The 14,230-nt window shown below is 34.3% G+C and overlaps 1 pseudogene; it reads left to right on the top strand.

The window, feature by feature from the left end:
- The first annotated feature begins 89 nt into the window (after positions 1 to 89).
- Positions 90 to 14,230, top strand: part of LOC119611348 — an 80,051-nt pseudogene continuing 65,910 nt past the window's right edge.

The raw sequence follows: 14,230 nt of genomic DNA on the forward strand, positions 1-14,230 counted from the left end.
TTCAAACACCGTTTCCCTTTTAAGCAAGCTTTTATATATTTAAACATTTCTCACCCACCCCCCCGACATTTCTTTCCATTTACTTGCAGGAAATATTTCATGAACATTCAACACATTTACGCATTTTAAAGGAACATCAAGATGCAAAAGCCTTAATTAAATCACCCGTAGTGGAACGTTTAAAACTAAATTTAATGGCAAACTTCCGTAATGGCAGCCGACATGCACCCTACTTTATATGCGGTACACATGGCAGTGGCAAGAGTACATTAATGACAGAACTATATCATGATGTTAAGAATTGGTTTCAGCCCCAAACACGAGTACATCGTATAGTACGTTTTGCAGCGGCCTCACCACGTTCGGCCTATAATTTGGAAATGTTAAGAGTATTGTGTCAGCAAATTTCCATTATCTTTAATATACCCGAGGGTTATCTGCCCAAGGATGCCTCCTTTGATCCCCTGTACATAAACAATTGGTTCCAGAATTTGCTGCGTCGCATAGAGGATATGAATTTTGATGTTCTCTTCTTGTTCATCGATGATTTGCATTTATTAAATCCTTTGGATTGTGATATTGTGGCTGCACTCTCCTGGTTACCCACCTCTTTACCCTGGAATGTGCAATTGATATGTTCTACCACTACACCGGTGGAACAGTTAAAGTTTACCCAAATGCAAAAGGATCGTTTTAAGTCCACAGAATATCTATTCGATTTGGCCCATGAGCAAAATCATACCGTATTGAGAAAGCAATTGTCGCGCGACAATAATTTAACTTTTATAGAATTTTTAGAAAAGCAATTTGATAATTTAGAATTAAAATATGGTAGAAAAGGTTTTGGCCGTTTGGCAGCCTATTTAACTTTATCGGAATTTGGTTTGTCCGAAACGGAACTGTTGGAATTGTTAATGCCCATCGATGATCCAGAGGCCTGCATTACATCGGAGCGGGGAAACTTTTGTTTTTCTTCATTCAAAAAAATACACAATGAAATGAGTGAGTATTGGTTTAAACATAGACTTTTTTTACTCTCGACTACAGACCCTCTGTAGATTCGATTATAGGCTCCCTGTACTTTTGACTATAGACTCTCTGAATTACCACAGACTCGCTATAGTATCGACTAAATACTCTCTATGGTCTCGACTATAGATACTCTTTAGTCTCGACTATAGACTCTCTATAGTCTCGATTATAGACTCTCTATAGCCTCGACTGTAGGATTGCTAAAGTCGAAACTATGGACAGTCTATAGATTGTCTATAATCTCGACTATAGCCTCGACTGTAGGATTTCTAGAGTCGAAACTATGAACTCTCTGTATATTGTCCATAGTCTCGACTATAGACTTTCTATAGCCTCGACTGTAGGATTTCTAAAGTCGAAACTATGGACTCTTTATAGACTGTCCGTAGTCTCGAATATAGACTCTTTATAGTCTCGACTATAGACTCTCTATAGCCTCGACAGTAGGACTTCTAAAGTCGAAATTATGAACTCTCTGTATACTGTCTCCTAAGACTCTCTATAGCCTTGACTATACACTCTCTATAGTCAGGACAATAGACTCTCTATAGTCAGTACTATAGACTCTCTATAGTCAGTACTATAGACTCTCTATAGTCAAGACTATAGACTTTCTATAGTCTCGACCATAGACTCTCCATAGTATCGACTATAGACTCTCTATAGTCTTGACTACAGACTCTCTATAATCTTGACTATAGACTCTATATAGTCTCGCCAATAGACTCTATATAGTCTCGACTAGAGACTCTCCATATTCTCGACTATAGGCCCTCTATAGTATCGACTATAGACTCTCCACATTCTCGACTATAGACCCTCTATAGTATCGACTATATACTCTCTACAGTCTCGACTATAGACTCTCTATAGACCCGACTGTAGACTCTCTAGAGTCTCGACTATAGACTGTATATAGTCTCGACTATAGACTGTATATAGTCTCGACTATAGACTCTCTATAGTATCGACTATAGACTCTCTACAGTCTCGACCATAGTTTCTCTATAGTCCCGACTATAGACTCTCTATAGTATCGACTATAGACTCTCTACAATCTCGACTATAGACTCTCTTTAGTCCCCACTATAGACTGTCTATAATCCCGACTATAGAGTCTCTATAGTCTCGACTATAGACTCTATATAGTCTCGACTATAGACTCTCTGTAGTCTCGACTATAGACTCTCCATATTCCCGGCTATAAACGTTCTATAGTCTCGACTATAAACTCTCTAAAGCCTCGACAGTAGGATTTCTAAAGTCGAAATTATATATATTATAGACTCCCTGTAGTTTCGACTATAGACTCTCTATAGTCTCAACTAAAGACTCTCTACAGTCACGACTATAGACACTCTATATTCTCGACTATAGACTCTATATAATCTCGACTATAGACTCTCTATAGTCTCGACTATAAACTCTCTATAGTCTCGACTAGAGACTCTCCATATTCTCGACTATAGACGCTCTATAGTCTCGACCATAAACTCTCTATAGTGTCGACTAAAGACCCTCGATAGTCTTGGCTATAGTCTTGGCTATAGTCTCTCTATATTCTCGACTAAAAACTCTTTATAGTCTCGACTAAACTCTCTCTATAGTCGTGATTTTATACTCTCTATACTGTGGGATTTCTAAAGTCGAATAAACACCACTATGTACTATCTGTAGTCTTTTCTATATAATATCTATAGCCTCGACTATTGACTACCTAGATTATTGACTATTGACTCCCCAGAGTCTTTGTTATAGCTATACTGTCTCGGCTTTGGACACCTTATTGTCTCGACTACAGAATGTTTTTTTTTTAAGGAAATATCTTCAAAATCTTCCTCCTTAATCAATAAAATACTTTTAATATCTTCTTTCAGGTTTCCTACTGCGTGACAAAATCATGTCCGGCAAAGTCCTTATCCAATGGCGTTATCCCTACTGCAAACAATTGTCACGTAACCGCTATATGGACACGAACAGTATACGTTCCATGCATATAGCTATTGCAAATATATTTTTCCCCGCCGATCCCGAAGAGCAGGAGTGTGAAGAGGAAGAGGATGAAAGCACCGAACGAGAGATTAGTGATGATAAGCAATCGTTGGCCAGTCAAACGACTATGAAGGATAAAGATACTTTCTCGGGGGGACGTAAGCCATCGGGCCATCCGAATGATGATACTTCAACATTTTATAATCCCATGGCCGCAGATGTTTCATACAGTATGCGTCATGTGGAGGAGAGTTGGCATCATTTGATGCGTTCCGATGATATGGACAAATTTAAACAAATTGCCGTGTGTAATTTTGATTTTCTATTGGCAGCGGTGAGTATTTGAAATAAAACAAAAGGTTAAAGGTTAAAATCATTGACATTGTATTTATATTACCGAATTTCAATCGAAATTATACCTTTAGTGATTATGGGATCAAAGAAAAAATGCATTAGAATTTAACCTAGTTAAATACCCCAAACTAGTAGTTTTGAGTTTAAATGTCTTCACTTTGTTTATTTTCTGTTTTAATACTTTACAATTATAACTTCAAATAGTTATATAAACAAGAAGTTATTTCAATTTATTTTCCAACTGTAATCTTTTAATGATATTTTCTATTGTTTTCATTTTGATCTTAGTACTCCAAAAACAACAAGAAACTATTATAATATTTTCCGGTTATTTTTTTTTTTTTTTCATTTAATTTCCTGCTTTTGTTGCACAACAAAATCTGTCGTCTTGTTTAATATCTAATTATTTTTGTAAATACTTTCAACTCGTAGAGCCCAATAGCAATCACTACAATGAAGTAGAAAATAATGATTTTTTAAGTTATTCTTTCTTTTGGTTCTGTTTAAGAACAATGAGCAGCAACAGGGTTGGGATGCTCTTGCAAATTAATGTTTGTAGTTGCAAAATTCGTTTTTAAATAATAGAGACTTTTAAAATAATTGATTACTTATCTCCATTGATTACTTATCATATTTAAAATCATGACTATTGACTCCCAATATTTTCGACTATAGTTTCTATTACAAGAGTTCGTAGTCTTGACTGCAGCCTTTCTATATTTCGAATATTGACTTTCCAAAGTTTTGACAATAGACTGGTAAGACTCTTTATGGTCTATGTGTAGACCTGAATACATAATCTCGAAAACGGACTTGCCATAGTCTTGATAAAAGACTTTGTACTGTTTCAACTAGAGACTGTCGACAGTTCTGATTATAAATTTCTCGATAGTCTCGACTGTGGCCTTTATATAGTGTCGACTGTGTACCCTCTACATACTATTTATAGTCCCGGTTATAAATTATATATCATCCCGACTATAGACTCTATAGTCTCGATTATAGACTCTCTGCAGTCACAGCTATAGACTATATATTGTCTAGACCATTGAATATCTATAGTTTACACTATAGACTCTTTATAGTCTCGACTATTGAGTCTCAAAAGTTTTGACTAAGGACTCTACATGGTATCTACTATCGACTCTCTATAGTTTCGCCTATATACTCTCTAGACTACAGACTATCTATAGTCTAAAAGACTCTCTATACTATCGACTATAGACTCTCTATAGTCTCGACTATAGACTCTCAATCAATACCATCGACTATAGGATATCTAAAGTTTTAACTATAGACTTCTATAGTCTCTACTATAGACTTCTTTAATCTCTACTATAGACTTTCTATAGTCTCGTCTATAGACTCTCTATAGTCTCGTCTATAGACTCTCTATAGTCTCGACTATAGACTCTCTATAGTCTTGACTATAGATTCTCCATATTCTCGAGTATAGAATCTGTATAGTCTCGACTACAGACTCTGTATAGTCTGATCTATAGACTCTCTATAGTCTCGACTATAGGCTCTCTATAGTCTCGACTATAGACTCTCTATAGTCACGACTATGGACTTTCCATAGTCTCGTCTATAGACTCTCTATAGTGTCGACTATAGTCTCCCTATAGTCTTGACTATAGGCTCTCTATAATCTTGAGTATAGACTCTGTTTAGTCTCGACTACAGACTCTGTATATTCTCCACTATATACTCTGTATAGTCTCAACTATAGACTCTCTATAGTCTCGACTATAGGCTCTCTATAGTCTCGACTATAGACCCTCTATAGTCTCGACTATGGACTTTCCATAGTCTCGTCTATAGACGTTCTATAGTCTCGAGTATAGACTCTCTATAGTCTTGACTATAGACTCTCTATAATCTCGAGTATAGACTCTGTATAGTCTCGACTACAGACTCTATATAGTCTGGACTATAGACTCTCTAAAGTCTCGGCTATAGACTCTCTATAGTTTCGATTATAGACTCTCTATAGTCTCGATAATAGGATATCTATCGTGTCGACTAGAGATTATCAATAATCTCGGCTATAGACTGTCTTTAGGCTCGACTATAGACTCTTTATAGTCTCGATTATTCACACTCTATAGACTCCACTTTACACTCTTTATAATCTCGACTATAGACTCTCTATACTTTCGACTAAATACACTTTTTAGTTTCGACTAAAGATTCCCTACAGTCTCTACTATTGACTCTCTATAGTTTCGACTATAGACTCTCTCTGTCTTAATTCCAGTATAGAATCTCCATAATAGTCAACCATAGGCTCTCTTCATTCTCGAGTATAGACTCCCTATATCACGATGTTTATATTGTCTAAACTTTCTATTGTCTTGAGTACAATCACAGCCCTGGAATTAATTTGTAGTAATAACAAAAGAAAAGGAAAATCATACAAATTGCTTGCAATTATTTAAGACACAGTAGACATAATGAGAACAGGAAACTGTAGAAGTGAAAGATTCAATGCACATTTGGTGTCTCCTTTGAGTTGACACATTGTGTGTTAAAAATTTGTTAAAAGTTTTTAATCTAAAATAACAGATTGTTTAAGTTTATGCAATGTCTCATATGTGTAAAAAATAGACATTTTAAAAATTAAATACAGAAACTCAAGAAAAGAACACAAAAAAGTACCAAATACTGAATGTTAGAATTTTAGTTTTTAGCTTTAATATTAAGGAAAATTTTAAATTTCTAGGAATGAAGAAATACTAAAAGATTCTCTATTATAGATTTACATTTAATTAGGACTCGAATTCTATTTTGGATTTTGTTATATTCACCACAAAATCTGTTTACTTCTAATAGTCTAAGTAAAGTTTTGTTTTATATAAAAAGCAACTTCCTTAAGTTTCTTTTCTATTTCCTTTCTATAATACTTATTTATTTTACTTTTTCTTTTCTAATTTAAATAAGATAAATAGAACAACTTTTTCTTGTCGAAAAGCTCAACTTTTCCTTAGCAAATTTCTTTAAAATACAAAATGTCAGTATTTTGCACATAAATAAACTTTTTTGTTTTTCTCCATAAATCTTCACATACACTTAATTGCAATTTGGTTTATTAATGCAAACAAACTAAATTACAAAAATCATAAAATTTTTTACATGTTTTTTAATAATGCCTCAACAGCAGCAATAAATTTTATTTTGTACTTTTACACCCACATATCAACATATATATTTACATACATATGTATGTACTAAGTATGAATAAAAAAATATAATCGTCAGAGTAAAAGTGCATTTGAATACTTGGAGGATGTTGTTTAGGGGTTTTCATGGAGAGAAAAGTTCTACATTTCTTTTTAAAGGCAACGTCAAGTAACTGATAATTAAAGCATAAAAACTAGTTAGCTTCTAATACCACTAAGAACCAGCCTATGGACTTGATGCCTTTAAGTTCTATACCTCCATTCAGATATGACACCGTCATCTAAAAATAAAAAATTAATAGACGTTCGTAGTAAGGGAAACCCTTGAAACCCCGTAAAATATGCAAAATAACATATTATACAAGTTTGCAAATTCTTCATGTAAATATTTATAAACATGTAAGAATATGTGTTCCATTCCATATTTAAATTAAAAATATATATTTTTGAAGAAGGAAAAAGTACCGAAAAGTCCCCTTTCACATGTTCTCACTTACTCCTGGCCCTACATGCTTAATTCATGCTTCTAGGTTTAATAGAACAAAAAATTCAAAAGTACTTTTTGTATAACGAAAAAGAACCAAAAAATCCTCATTAAAGGTTATCATTTACCCCTAGCCCAACATATTTAATTTCATGTTACTATATTAAATATTAAAGAAAATTCAAAAAGTTTCTTCTGAAGTACGAATATGTACCCAAATGTCCCCTTTTATAGGTTCTTGCTTACTCCGGGCTTTACATGCTTAATTTCATGTTTCTAGGTTCAATAGTACCAAAAAGTACCCTTTTATTTGGTTTCAAGATATATAACTGTATTACCTTTCCACAAACAAATTGAACTTTTTTACCACCCTCAAACATATATTAAATGTATTACCTAAATATAACTGCTTTATCTCATTGTTGCTGTTTGTATGCTTTTATTTATAATTTGTTAAGGAAACTTTTAGAGGTAGTCTCAGATTTTTGCTCATATCTCAGTTACTTATGAACCAATTTTGCTCATTTTCAATAGGAAACTTCTCGAAAGCAAGTCTGATAGAATTATTGAAGATTTGGATCTTGACCCTAGATGAGTCTTCTAAAAACTGATTTCCGTCTGTCTCTCCGTCAACAAACATACAGATGAAGACACATACGGAAACTGTGTAAATAGTTAGTGTGTTAGTTAGTTAGTTCGTTAGTTCGTTAGTTCGTTAGTTAGTTAGTAGTTAGTTAGTTAGTTAGTTAGTTAGTTAGTTAGTTAGTTAGTTAGTAGTTAGTTAGTTAGTTAGTTAGTTAGTTAGTTAGTTAGTTAGTTAGTTAGTTAGTTAGTTAGTTAGTTAGTTAGTTAGTTAGTTAGTTAGTTAGTTAGTTAGTTAGTTAGTTAGTTAGTTAGTTAGTTAGTTAGTTAGTTAGTTAGTTAGTTAGTTAGTTAGTTAGTTAGTTAGTTAGTAGTTAGTTAGTAGTTAGTTAGTTAGTTAGTTAGTAGTTAGGTAGTTAGTTAGTTAGTTAGTTAGTTAGTTAGTTAGTTAGTTAGTTAGTTAGTTAGTTAGTTAGTAGTTAGTTAGTAGTTAGTTAGTTAGTTAGTAGTTAGTTAGTTAGTTAGTTAGGTAGTTAGTTAGTTAGTTAGTTAGTTAGTTAGTTAGTTAGTTAGTTAGTTAGTAGTTAGTAGTTAGTTAGTTAGTTAGTTAGTAGTTAGTTAGTTAGTAGTTAGTTAGTTAGTTTAGTTAGTTAGTTAGTTAGTTAGTTAGTTTTAGTTAGTTAGTTAGTTAGTTAGTTAGTTAGTGTTAGTTAGTTAGTTACTTAGTTAGTTAGTTAGTTAGTAGTTAGTTAGTTAGTTAGTTAGTTAGTTAGTTAGTTAGTTAGTTAGTTAGTTAGTTAGTTAGTTAGTTAGTTAGTTAGTAGTTAGTTAGTTGTTAGTTAGTTAGTTAGTTAGTTAGTTAGTTAGTTAGTTAGTATTAGTTAGTTAGTAGTTAGTTAGTTAGTTAGTTATTAGTTACGTTAGTAGTAGTTAGTTAGGTTAGTTAGTTAGTTAGTTAGTTAGTTAGTTAGTTAGTTAGTTAGTTAGTTAGTTAGTTAGTTAGTTAGTTAGTAGTTAGTTAGTAGTTAGTTAGTTCAGTAGTTAGTTAGTTAGTTAGTTAGTTAGTTAGTTAGTTAGTTAGTTAGTAGTAGTTGTTAGTAGTTAGTAGTAATGTTATGGAATGGAATGGAATGGAATGACTCTTATAATTTTGACAATATTACATTCTTATACCTTTGTATAGAAGTAAGGAGGCCCACTCGGCAGAATTCCTAAAAATTTTAATTTTTCTAACTACTCATTGGCGAACAAGATTCAAGGAGTAAAATTATTTACTTAAAAAATTTCCCATTTTCCATCCCACCCAATTAGAAGGCAGTCTAACCTGCTATCCTATTTATACCATTTTTTCTATATTAATTTTCATTCTGTACAGAGAACAAATAAAAAGTATATAAGACTAGTACTTAGGTTGCTTTCTTTTTACAACATTTAGTTGCTTTTTATTGTGCCACATTTGCCCACATTTTTTCAAGCAAACACAAGATAAATTGTTAATTGTCAAGGACACCAAACTAAAAATAGGTTGTTGGTATTATATAGATTTTGCAAATGTTTCGTTATTTTTATATTCTTTCATATTAAAATAATTGTTAAAAGAAATATATGAATTAAAAATATGTAAGAAAGTTAAATTAAATATAGAGAAAGCATGTAAATAAACAATTAGAGGTTACCTAGTGGACAAGCAGTTATACATACATATATCCTGAAAATTTTATGCATACATTTCTTAAAAATTGTTTGACAAGTGCAACAATGAAATAAGAGTATGATTAATTATTAACATTAATTTGTGAAAATATCACTCATACGCCATAGTTTCATAAAAATATGTACCTGCTCATATGTAAAATGTGTACGTACCACTTAATGTAAAAAACCATTATTGGCAATCTGCTAGCTTTTCATTCAATTGCATAAAATTAATTAATTTTTTTATATCAAATTGTTAACGGTAATACATACGTATGTACACTACAATATTATAAAAAGGAAGAAGAACAACTACATTAAATTACTTCTCTGTTTATTCATACAGTTTACAATTAAACCAATTACTTATATATTTATTTAATCAATTTGTTGATTTAAATAAATACAAATGAAACTGCAAACAATATACTCACATACACATAAAGTAAATATTTCACCTTATTCTACAGTTGGTAATGACATCAACGCCCTCATCATCATCATCATTTTCGACCATTGTCTGTCTGTCTGTCTATCTTTCTACCCTTCTATCGGAGTCATTGTCGCCAGCATTTGTTTTTCTTAATTAAAGCGCATACAATAAACTTTGTCATTTTATATTTCTTCAAAAACAATTGTATGTGTATACAAACAAACACACAAATAAAACGGCAAGGACATCCACAACTACTACCACTACATCTATAGTCTAGTCCATAGATAGTCTATAGTCTAGTCTATAGTCTAGTCTATAGTATAGTCTATAGTCTAGTCTATAGTCTAGTCTATAGTCTAGTCTATAGTATAGTCTATGTCTAGTCTATAGTCTAGTCTATAGTATAGTCTATAGTCTAGTCTATAGTCTAGTCCTATAGTCTAGTCTATAGTCTAGTCTATATTCTAATCTATAGTCTAGTCTATAGTCTAGTCTATAGTCTAGTCTATAGTCTAGTCTATAGTCTAGTCTATAGTCTAGTCTATAGTCTAGTCTATAGTCTAGTCTATAGTCTAGGTCTATAGTCTAGTCTATAGTCTAGTCTATAGTCTAGTCTATAGTCTAGTATATAGTCTAGTCTATAGTCTAGCCTATAGTCTAGTCTAGAGTCTAGTCCTATTATAGTCTATAGTCTTCTATAGTCTAGTCTATACTAGTCTATAGTCTAGTCTATAGTCTAGTCTATAGTCTAGTCTATAGTCTAGTCTATAGTCTAGTCTATAGTCTAGTCTATAGTCTAGTCTAGTCTAGTCTATAGTCTATATAGTCTAGTCTATAGTCTAGTCTATAGTCTAGTCTATAGTCTAGTCTATAGTCTAGTCTATAGTCTAGTCTATAGTCTAGTCTATAGTCTAGTCTAGTCTATAGTCGTCTATAGTCTAGTCTATAGTCTAGTCTATAGTCTAGTCTATAGTCTAGTCTATAGTCTAGTCTATAGTCTAGTCTATAGTCTAGTCTATAGTCTAGTCTATAGTCTAGTCTATAGTCTAGTCTATAGTCTAGTCTATAGTCTAGTCTATAGTCTAGTCTATAGTCTAGTCTATAGTCTAGTCTATAGTCTAGTCTATAGTCTAGTCTATAGTCTAGTCTATAGTCTAGTCTATAGTCTAGTCTATAGTCTAGTCTATAGTCTAGTCTATAGTCTAGTCTATAGTCTAGTCTATAGTCTAGTCTATAGTCTAGTCTATAGTCTAGTCTAGTCTAGTCTAGTCTGTTTTTTTTTTTTTTTTTTTTTTTTTTTTTTGTATAGTGGAGGAGGAAACCTTACATAGGTCCCATAAAGGGTATGTCGGATTCCTACCGACTAAAACCACCTCCATCGTCAACACCACACTCCGCGGAACTGCCACCAGGTACTACTTCGCGGGGTGGTCAGCTTTGACGCTGAACTTCCTTAACTCTCAGAGTTCGTCTCCTAGGCCACGTTCTGGGCCTTGCGAATAATCTCTGCATCTCGCAGAGCTATATTTATTGAAGTTATGTACATGTTCACCAATGACCAGTTATGTTCTGATTTTAGAATTGCTTCTATTATATTGTCTGTCTTTATTTGTTCACCAATGCACGATTCCAACCTGCTTCGTAGTCCAGAGAATTGTGGGCAATTAAAAACGACATGTTCTACTGTGTCATCTAGATCTGGGCATTTCGGGCATCTTGGTGAGTTGTCATGGCCAAACCGGTATAAATAGCTCCTATAGATACCATGTCCTGTAAGGAATTGCGTCAAATGGTAGTTCAGCTCACCATGGCGTCTATTTATCCATATATTGATGTCTGGGATTAGTTGAAAGGTCCATCGGCCCTTACTTGTACTTTCCCATCTCCTCTGCCATTCCCTCATAGTTTTCTCCCTTTCTATCCGGCTTATTTCCACCTTTGGGATATGTGGGCTTCTAGATTTCTCTTCGTAGACAGCCGATAGTTCTTTGGCTGCTAAGTCCACAGGTATTATGCCCGCTACTACATTTGCTGCTTCTGCAGAAATTGTTCTGTAACCACTACATACTCTTAGGCAGCTTCTTCTATGTATTGCAGAAATGTTTTTTCTAGATGCTTCAGATATTGCGCATTCCCAAATTGGTGCTCCATAAAGAATAACTGAGTTCGTTACCCTTGAAATTAAAATTCTTCTACTCTGTCGTGGGCCACCGATGTTTGGCATCATTCTTGCTAAGGCATTTGATACAGCTGTTGCTTTCTCACATGTATATTCTATGTGTTTCTTAAAGTTTAGGCGATCGTCAACCATTATACCTAAGTATTTAATAGATTCAGACGATTTGATTTCAGTTGTCCCCACAGTAAATGAAAGAGTCTCTCTCTTCCTCTTTCCGCTTATAAGCACTGCCTCCGTTTTATGCTCTGCAAGTTTCAGATTCATATCTTTCATCCAATTTCTAATAATTGCAATTGATTCGTTCGCATATAACTGGACTTCTTTCAGGTGACGTGCTCTGACAAGGATTGCGACGTCGTCTGCGAATCCTACAACGGTCGCTTCTTCTGGGATTCTTAAGTCAAATATGCCATTGTACATAATATTCCACAGGAGTGGTCCTAGGACTGATCCTTGTGGGACACCTGATGTAATATTATACGATTCCGTACCATTGTCAGTTTCGAACCACAGAGTTCTGTTTGAGAAGTAATCCTTTATTATTGCAATAAGGTATTCGGGGACATTAAGAGATCTTAACGAGGAAATAATGTGTTTCCATCCCGCAGAATTAAAAGCATTTTTAACGTCTAGTGTAATTATGGCACAGTAATATCTATTCTTGCCTTTTCCATTGATTGCATTCTTAGCTGTTTCAGTTACGAAATTCACTGCATCAATTGTTGATCTAGCCTTTCTAAATCCATATTGCCTATCCGATAGCCCACAGGTTTCTTCTACTGCCTTTAACAGTCTCGTATAGACAATTCTTTCCAAGCATTTGCCTAAGGTGTCAAGTAGACAGATTGGTCGGTATGATTGTGGTTCACCTAATGTTTTTCCTGGTTTTGGTATCAGAATTAGTTTTTGTTTCTTCCAGATCTCGGGGAATTTCCCCTCTCTGAGACTTCTGCTGAACAGCCTGGTAAAAATCTCTGGTCTTGATTTTAGAGCGATCTTTAAAGCCCTATTCGGAATGAAGTCAAGGCCTGGTGCTTTGTTATCGCCAATCCTCGCACAGAGGTTTATTATTTCCTCCTCTGTCACTTCTATCTCGCCTTGTTGCACGATTGAATACGGCTCTGAGTACGGTTCTCCTTCCGGGAATAGAACTGATACTATTTCTCTAATAAGGTTAGGGCATGTTATTTGGGCTGACCTCTTCCCCTTTAGCTTTGACATTACAACTCGATATGCGTTACCCCAGGGATTTGCATCAGCTTCGTTGCATAGTTCTTTAAAGCACTCGGATTTACTACGTCTAATGGCTTCTTGTAGGCCTTTCCTGGCTTCGTGATATATTTCCCTTTTAGCTATGAAGTCTGGTCTGCCTCTGCTTCTTTGGTATTTTCTTCTACTTCTCAAGCATTCGCTTCTAAGGGCTGATATATTATCATTCCACCAGTAGTTTTCTTTCCTTCTATGGTTTGATCTTTTTCTTGGCATGGACGCATCACAAGCCATCTTTAGTGCTGCTAAGACTTTTTCTGCCATATCGGATACCGGGCCATTTTCAATTTGCTGGTATGAAAAGGTTTCGGTAAAGGCTTCTTCATCGATCTTATCATTCGCCCATCCTTGAAATTTAAATTTGTCTGATACTATACTCAATGATGTATTAGGATTAATTGTGAAAATTACAGCCTGATGGTCACTGTGAGTATAGTGTTCGCTAACATACCAATCCATTTCTTTTGATAAACTAGAGCTCACGAAGGTTATGTCGACTACTGACCCATAACCAGCTCTCCGAAAAGTGTGTGCCTGTCCTTTGTTTGCTAGAATCACGTCAAGTCTAGAAAACGCGTCCAGAAGTATTTTGCCTCTTTTGTTTGTTCTTTGGCTACCCCAATCTATTGCCCATGCATTAAAATCACCTCCTATGACAATTGGATTATGCCTATTTGCGTCGTTCACTAGGTTGTCTATTATTTGCTCGAATTCATGTTGTGGTATATTAGGTGATATATAGCAGCTATATACGAATATTCCACCGATCTTAATTCTTACGAAGCCTTCTTGTAAATGGTGCATACCTTTCTCTATTGCTTTGTTGCCGCAGGCCCACACTGCTGCTTTACCTGTTGAATCACTTTCCCAAACATTTCTCTCAAGGTTTTTGTACTGCTCGCAAACAAGGGCGACGTCAATTTGTTGTTCACAGATGGTCTGTTTTAATAGCTCCTGCGCTGCACTACAATGGTTTATATTAAGCTGAATAAACTTCATTTGTGTCTGGAACTTAACGCCTTTCT

The sequence above is a fragment of the Lucilia sericata genome, unplaced genomic scaffold, assembly GCF_015586225.1.
Source record: "Lucilia sericata isolate MDLA Ls3-8-SP2 unplaced genomic scaffold, ASM1558622v1 Contig001425F_arrow, whole genome shotgun sequence".
Classification (NCBI taxonomy): domain Eukaryota; kingdom Metazoa; phylum Arthropoda; class Insecta; order Diptera; family Calliphoridae; genus Lucilia; species Lucilia sericata.